Consider the following 7,555-nt stretch of genomic DNA (forward strand, 5'->3'; position numbering starts at 1 on the left):
GGGGTGCAGGGGCTGCAGGCAGCCTCCAGCAGCTGATGGCGGGGTGCAGGAGCTGCAACCAGCCTCCAGCTGGTGATGGCGGGGTGGAGGAGCAGCAGCCAGCCTCCAGCAGCCAGCCTCCAGCTGCTGATGGCGGGGTGGAGGAACAGAAGCCTCCAGCAGCTGATGGCAGGGTGCAGGAGCAGCAGCCAGCCTCCAGCTGGTGATGGCGGGGTGGAGGAGCTGAAACCTGGGTCGGACCTGGTCTGCAGCAGGGCCCATTACCACTCAGAAGCTGATGGCAGTGTGTGTTTAGGTCCCTGCGGGGTGGATGAGCTGAAACCTGGGTCAGACTTGGTGTGCAGCAGGGCTCAGCACCCTCCAGAAGCCGATGACAGTGTGTCTTTAACTCCCTGCCTGGTGGGAGAGCTGAAAGCTGGGTCGGACCTGGTCTTTAGCAGAGCTCAGCAGCCTCCAGAAGCTGATGGCAGTGTGTGTTTCATCCCCTGCGGGGTGGGAGAGCTGAAACGTGGGTCGGACCTGGTCTGCAGCAGGGCCCATCACCATCCAGAAGCTGACGGCGGTGTGTGTTTAAGTCCCTGCGGGGTGGGAGAGCCATAACCTGGGTCGGACCTGGTCTGCAGCAGAGCTCAGCAGCCTCCAGAACCTGATGGCAGTGTGTCTTTAATCCACTGCGGGGTGCAGGAGCTGAAACCTGGGTCGGACCTGGTCTGCAGCAGGGCTCAGCAGCCAGCAGAAGGTGACGGCAGTGTGTGTTTAGTTCCCTGCGGGGTGCAGGAGCTGAAACCTGGGTCGGACCTGGTCTGCAGCAGAGCTCAGCAGCCAGCAGAAGGTGATGGCAGTGTGTGTTTAAGTCCCTGCCTGGTGGGAGAGCTGAAACCTGGGTCGGACCTGGTCTATAGAAGAGCTCAGCAGCCTCCAGAAGCTGATGGCAGTGTGTGTGTTTTGGTCCCTGCGGGGTGCAGGAGCAGGAACCCGGGTCGGACCTGGTCTATAGCGGAGCTCAGCAGCCTCCAGCAGCTGATGGCAGTGTGTGTTTAATTCCCTGCCTGGTGGGAGAGCTGTAACCCGGGTCGGACTTGGTCTGCAGCAGGGCCCATCACCATCCAGAAGCTGATGGCAGTGTGTCTTTAATTCCCTGCGGGGTGGAGGAGCAGAAACCTGGGTCGGACCTGGTCTATAGCAGAGCTCAGCAGCCTCCAGAAGCTGATGGCAGTGTGTGTTCAAGTCCCTGCGGGGTGGGAGAGCTGAAACCTGGGTCGGACCTGGTCTATAGAAGAGCTCAGCAGCCTCCAGCAGCTGATGGCAGTGTGTGTTTAAGTCCCTGCGGGGTGGGAGAGCTATATCCCGGGTCGGACCTGGTCTATAGCAGAGCTCAGCAGCCTCCAGCAGCTGATGGCAGTGTGTGTTTAAGTCCCTGCGGGGTGGGAGAGCTGAAACCTCGGTCGGACCTGGTCTATGGCAGAGCTCAGCAGCCTCCAGAAGCTGATGGCAGCGTGCCTCTAAGTCCCTGCCTGGTGGGAGAGCTGAAACCTGGGTCGGACATGGTCTGCAGCAGGGCTCGGCAGCCTCCAGCAGCTGATGGCAGTGTGTCTTTAAGTCCCTGCCTGGTGGGAGAGCTGAAACCTGGGTCGGACCTGGTCTATAGCAGAGCTCAGCAGCCTCCAGCAGCTGATGGCAGTGTGTGTTTAAGTCCCTGCCTGGTGTGAGAGCTGAAACCTGGGTCGGACCTGGTCTATAGAAGAGCTCAGCAGCCTCCAGCAGCTGATGGCAGTGTGTCTTTAAGTCACTGCCTGGTGGGAGAGCTGAAACCTGGGTCGGACCTGGTCTATAGTAGAGCTCAGCAGCCTCCAGCAGCTGATTGCAGTGTGTGTTTAAGTCCCTGCCTGGTGGGAGAGCTGATATCCGGGTCGGACCTGGTCCACAGCAGGGCCCATCACCCTCCAGAAGCTGGTGGCAGTGTGTGTTTAAGTCCCTGCGGGGTGCAGGAGCAGAAACCTGGGTGGGACCTGGTCTGCAGCAGAGCTCGGCAGCCTCCAGCAGCTGATGGCAGTGAGTGTTTAAGTCCCTGCGGGGTGGGAGAGCTATATCCCGGGTCAGACCTGGTCTAAAGCAGGGCCCATCACCCTCCAGAAGCTGGTGGCAGTGTGTGTTTAAGTCCCTGCGGGGTGGAGGAGCAGAAACCTGGGTCGGACCCGGTCTACAGCAGAGCTCAGCAGCCCCCAGAAGCTGATGGCAGTGTGTGTGTGTGTGTGTGTGTTTAAGTCTCTGCCTGGTTGGAGAGCCGATACCTGGGTCGGACCTGGTCTGCAGCAGGGCTCAGCAGCCTCCAGAAGCTGATGGCAGTGTGTCTTTCATTCCCTGCGGGGTGCAGGAGCAGAAACCTGGGTCGGACCTGGTCTATAGCGGAGCTCAGCAGCCTCCAGCAGCTGATGGCAGTGTGTGTGTTAAAGACCCTGCGGGGTGGGAGAGCTGAAACCTGGGTCGGACCTGGTCTGCAGCAGGGCTCAGCAGCCCCCAGAAGCTGATGGCTGTGTGTGTTTAAGTCCCTGCGGGGTGGGAGAGCTGAAACCTGGGTCGGACCTGGCCCGCAGCAGGGCCCATCACCCTCCAGAAGCTGATGGCGGTGTGGGTTTAAGTCCCTGCGGGGTTGAGGAGCTGAAACCTGGGTCGGACCTGGTCTGCAGCAGGGCCCATCACCATCCAGAAGCTGATGGCTGTGTGTGTTTAAGTCCCAGGGGGGTGGGAGAGCCATAACCTGGGTCGGACCTGGTCTGCAGCAGGGCTCAGCAGCCTCCAGTTGCAGATGGCAGTGTGTGTTTAGTTCCCTGCGGGGTGCAGGAGCTGAAACCTGGGTCGGACCTGGTCTATAGCAGAGCTCAGCAGCCTCCAGAAGCTGATGGCAGTGTGTCTTCAATTCCCTGCGGGGTGCAGGAGCTGATACCTGGGTCGGACCTGGTCTGCAGCAGGGCCCATCACCATCCAGACGCTGATGGCAGTGTGTGTTTAAGTCCTAGTGGGCTGCAGGAGCTGAAACCTGGGTCGGACCTGCTCTATAGTAGAGCTCAGCAGCCTCCAGAAGCTGATGGCAGTGTGTCTTTAAGTCCCTGCGGGGTGGGATAGCTGAAACCTGGGTCGGACCTGGTCTGCAGCAGGGCCCATCACCATCCAGACGCTGATGGCAGTGTGTGTTTAAGTCCTAGTGGGCTGCAGGAGCTGAAACCTGGGTCGGACCTGCTCTATAGTAGAGCTCAGCAGCCTCCAGAAGCTGATGGCAGTGTGTCTTTAAGTCCCTGCGGGGTGGGATAGCTGAAACCTGGGTCGGACCTGGTCTGCAGCAGGGCCCATCACCCTCCAGAAGCTGTTGGCAGTGTGTCTTCCATTCCTAGTGGGGCAGGGGAGCAAAGACCTGGGCAGAGGAGCGCCTGTCTGCATCCGATCCGGCCCCTCAGCAGCCCGCCGTGAGCCTTAGAGAACCCCCCCCCCCCCCCAGCGGGCTCCAGGAACCGGGCCCTGCGTCGGACCCAGCTCAGTAAGGCCCTCCCTCGGGCCCTGCAGCAGGTGGCCCCGTCTATGCAGTCGAAAACCCCGCGAAAATCGGTGTAGAAACGCCCGAGAGGCGTGGTGCGGTTCCCCCGGCCGGTACCGGGTCCGGACCGGTCCGGAAGTCCACCCAGAACACTGCCTGGGGCTTCTGGGCGGCTCCCCAGGCGCAGGCAGTCGAAAACCGCGTGAAAATCGGTTCAGAATTGACAAAACGGCGACCTCGTCGCTCCAAAAACTAAGTCCAAACTAAGCCTTTCGCTTATCGCTTAACGCTTAAGGCGGTCGGCCTTATGGCCAGTAAATGAAAAGTGCCTGCGCCCCTGGAGGTTTTGGAAGGTGCGAGCGATGACCATGCTCGGGTTAGTAGGTGAGGCCATCGGAAAACCAGCGTGAGTTGGCGGGTTTGGGTGGCAATCTATTCCAGGCAGAGTCGACTATCTCTGGGCATCAATTTTGGGATTTTTCCGGCTCTGGTTCTGGGAGAAACGCAGGGGCAAAGTGCACGAGCCGCGGCCGATTTTGGTGGCCTGTCCCTGGGCACAAAGTCTGAGGAGTGTGGGCCTGGTTCTCCGAAAAATACCAGTCTGCTGGAGCTCACTCCCATGGCTCCAGGGGGCACGGCACACCCCCCGGTAGCCGACCAAAGTGCTCTACTCGGGCCAGACTCGGACCCACGACCCGGGGTGAGAACCACAACTACTGGTCATCCTTTTGACCTCCAGGGGGCGCGGCAGAGCCTCCCCAGTCCGACGCAAGTGCCCCACTTGGGCCATACTCAGACCCACGGCCCGGGGCGAGAACCACAACTACTGGTCATCCTTTAGACCTCCAGGGGGCCCGGCACAGCCTCCCTAGACCGACACAAGTGCTCCACTTGGGCTGTACTCTGACCCAAGTCCCGGTGCGAGAACCACAACTACTGGTCATCCTTTAGACCTCCAGGGGGCCCGGCACAGCCTCCCTAGGCCGACACAAGTGCTCCACTTGGGCTATACTCTGACCCAAGTCCCGGGGCGAGAACCACAACTACTGGTCATCCTTTTGACCTCATGGTCATCCTTTAGATCTCCAGGGGGCCCGGCACAGCCTCCCTAGGCCGACACAAGTGCTCCACTTGGGCTATACTCTGACCCAAGTCCCGGGGCGAGAACCACAACTACTGGTCATCCTTTAGACCTCCAGGGGGCACGGCACACCCCCCGGTAGCCGACCAAAGTGCTCTACTCGGGCCAGACTCGGACCCACGACCCGGGGTGAGAACCACAACTACTGGTCATCCTTTAGACCTCCAGGGGGCCCGGCACAGCCTCCCTAGTCCGACACAAGTGCTCCACTTGGGCTATACTCTGACCCAAGTCCCGGGGCGAGAACCACAACTACTGGTCATCCTTTAGACCTCCAGGGGGACCGGCACAGCCTCCCTAGACCGACACAAGTGCACCACTTGGGCCATACTCTGACCCAAGTCCCGGGGCGAGAACCACAACTACTGGTCATCCTTTTGACCTCATGGTCATCCTTTAGACCTCAAGGGGGCACGGCAGAGCCTCCCTAGTCCGACACAAGTGTCCCACTTGGGCTATACTATGACCCAAGTCCCGGGGCGAGAACCACAACTACTGGTCATCCTTTAGACCTCAAGGGGGCACGGCAGAGCCTCCCTAGTCCGACACAAGTGTCCCACTTGGGCCATACTCAGACCCACGGCCCGGGGCGAGAACCACAACTACTGGTCATCCTTTAGACCTCCAGGGGGCCCGGCACAGCCTCCCTAGTCCGACGCAAGTGCTCCACTTGGGCTGTACTCTGACCCAAGTCCCGGGGCGAGAACCACAACTAATGGTCATCCTTTAGACCTCCAGGGGGCACGGCACAGCCTCCCTAGTCCGACACAAGTGCTCCACTTGGGCTATACTCTGACCCAAGTCCCGGGGCGAGAACCACAACTACTGGTCATCCTTTAGACCTCCAGGGGGCACGGCAGAGCCTCCCTAGTCCGACACAAGTGTCCCACTTGGGCTATTCTCTGACCCAAGTCCCGGGGCGAGAACCACAACTACTGGTCATCCTTTAGACCTCCAGGGGGCACGACACAGCCTCCCTAGTCCGACCCAAGTGCTCCACTTGGGCTATACTATGACCCAAGTCCCGGGGCGAGAACCACAACTACTGGTCATCCTTTAGACCTCCAGGGGGCACGGCACAGCCTCCCTAGTCCGACACAAGTGCTCCACTTGGGCTATACTCTGACCCAAGTCCCGGGGCGAGAACCACAACTACTGGTCATCCTTTAGACCTCCAGGGGGCACGGCACAGCCTCCCTAGTCCGACACAAGTGCTCCACTTGGGCTATACTCTGACCCAAGTCCCGGGGCGAGAACCACAACTACTGGTCATCCTTTTGACCTCATGGTCATCCTTTAGACCTCCAGGGGGCCCGGCACAGCCTCCCTAGGCCGACACAAGTGCTCCACTTGGGCTATACTCTGACCCAAGTCCCGGGGCGAGAACCACAACTACTGGTCATCCTTTAGACCTCCAGGGGGCACGGCACAGCCTCCCTAGTCCGACACAAGTGCTCCACTTGGGCTATACTCTGACCCAAGTCCCGGGGCGAGAACCACAACTACTGGTCATCCTTTTGACCTCATGGTCATCCTTTAGACCTCCAGGGGGCCCGGCACAGCCTCCCTAGACCGACACAAGTGCTCCACTTGGGCTGTACTCTGACCCAAGTCCCGGTGCGAGAACCACAACTACTGGTCATCCTTTAGACCTCCAGGGGGCCCGGCACAGCCTCCCTAGGCCGACACAAGTGCTCCACTTGGGCTATACTCTGACCCAAGTCCCGGGGCGAGAACCACAACTACTGGTCATCCTTTTGACCTCATGGTCATCCTTTAGATCTCCAGGGGGCCCGGCACAGCCTCCCTAGGCCGACACAAGTGCTCCACTTGGGCTATACTCTGACCCAAGTCCCGGGGCGAGAACCACAACTACTGGTCATCCTTTAGACCTCCAGGGGGCACGGCACACCCCCCGGTAGCCGACCAAAGTGCTCTACTCGGGCCAGACTCGGACCCACGACCCGGGGTGAGAACCACAACTACTGGTCATCCTTTAGACCTCCAGGGGGCCCGGCACAGCCTCCCTAGTCCGACACAAGTGCTCCACTTGGGCTATACTCTGACCCAAGTCCCGGGGCGAGAACCACAACTACTGGTCATCCTTTAGACCTCCAGGGGGACCGGCACAGCCTCCCTAGACCGACACAAGTGCACCACTTGGGCCATACTCTGACCCAAGTCCCGGGGCGAGAACCACAACTACTGGTCATCCTTTTGACCTCATGGTCATCCTTTAGACCTCAAGGGGGCACGGCAGAGCCTCCCTAGTCCGACACAAGTGTCCCACTTGGGCTATACTATGACCCAAGTCCCGGGGCGAGAACCACAACTACTGGTCATCCTTTAGACCTCAAGGGGGCACGGCAGAGCCTCCCTAGTCCGACACAAGTGTCCCACTTGGGCCATACTCAGACCCACGGCCCGGGGCGAGAACCACAACTACTGGTCATCCTTTAGACCTCCAGGGGGCCCGGCACAGCCTCCCTAGTCCGACGCAAGTGCTCCACTTGGGCTGTACTCTGACCCAAGTCCCGGGGCGAGAACCACAACTAATGGTCATCCTTTAGACCTCCAGGGGGCACGGCACAGCCTCCCTAGTCCGACACAAGTGCTCCACTTGGGCTATACTCTGACCCAAGTCCCGGGGCGAGAACCACAACTACTGGTCATCCTTTAGACCTCCAGGGGGCACGGCAGAGCCTCCCTAGTCCGACACAAGTGTCCCACTTGGGCTATTCTCTGACCCAAGTCCCGGGGCGAGAACCACAACTACTGGTCATCCTTTAGACCTCCAGGGGGCACGACACAGCCTCCCTAGTCCGACCCAAGTGCTCCACTTGGGCTATACTATGACCCAAGTCCCGGGGCGAGAACCACAACTA

The sequence above is a fragment of the Nothobranchius furzeri genome, unplaced genomic scaffold (genome assembly GCF_043380555.1).
Source record: "Nothobranchius furzeri strain GRZ-AD unplaced genomic scaffold, NfurGRZ-RIMD1 Scf153, whole genome shotgun sequence".
NCBI classification, from domain to species: Eukaryota; Metazoa; Chordata; class Actinopteri; order Cyprinodontiformes; family Nothobranchiidae; genus Nothobranchius; species Nothobranchius furzeri.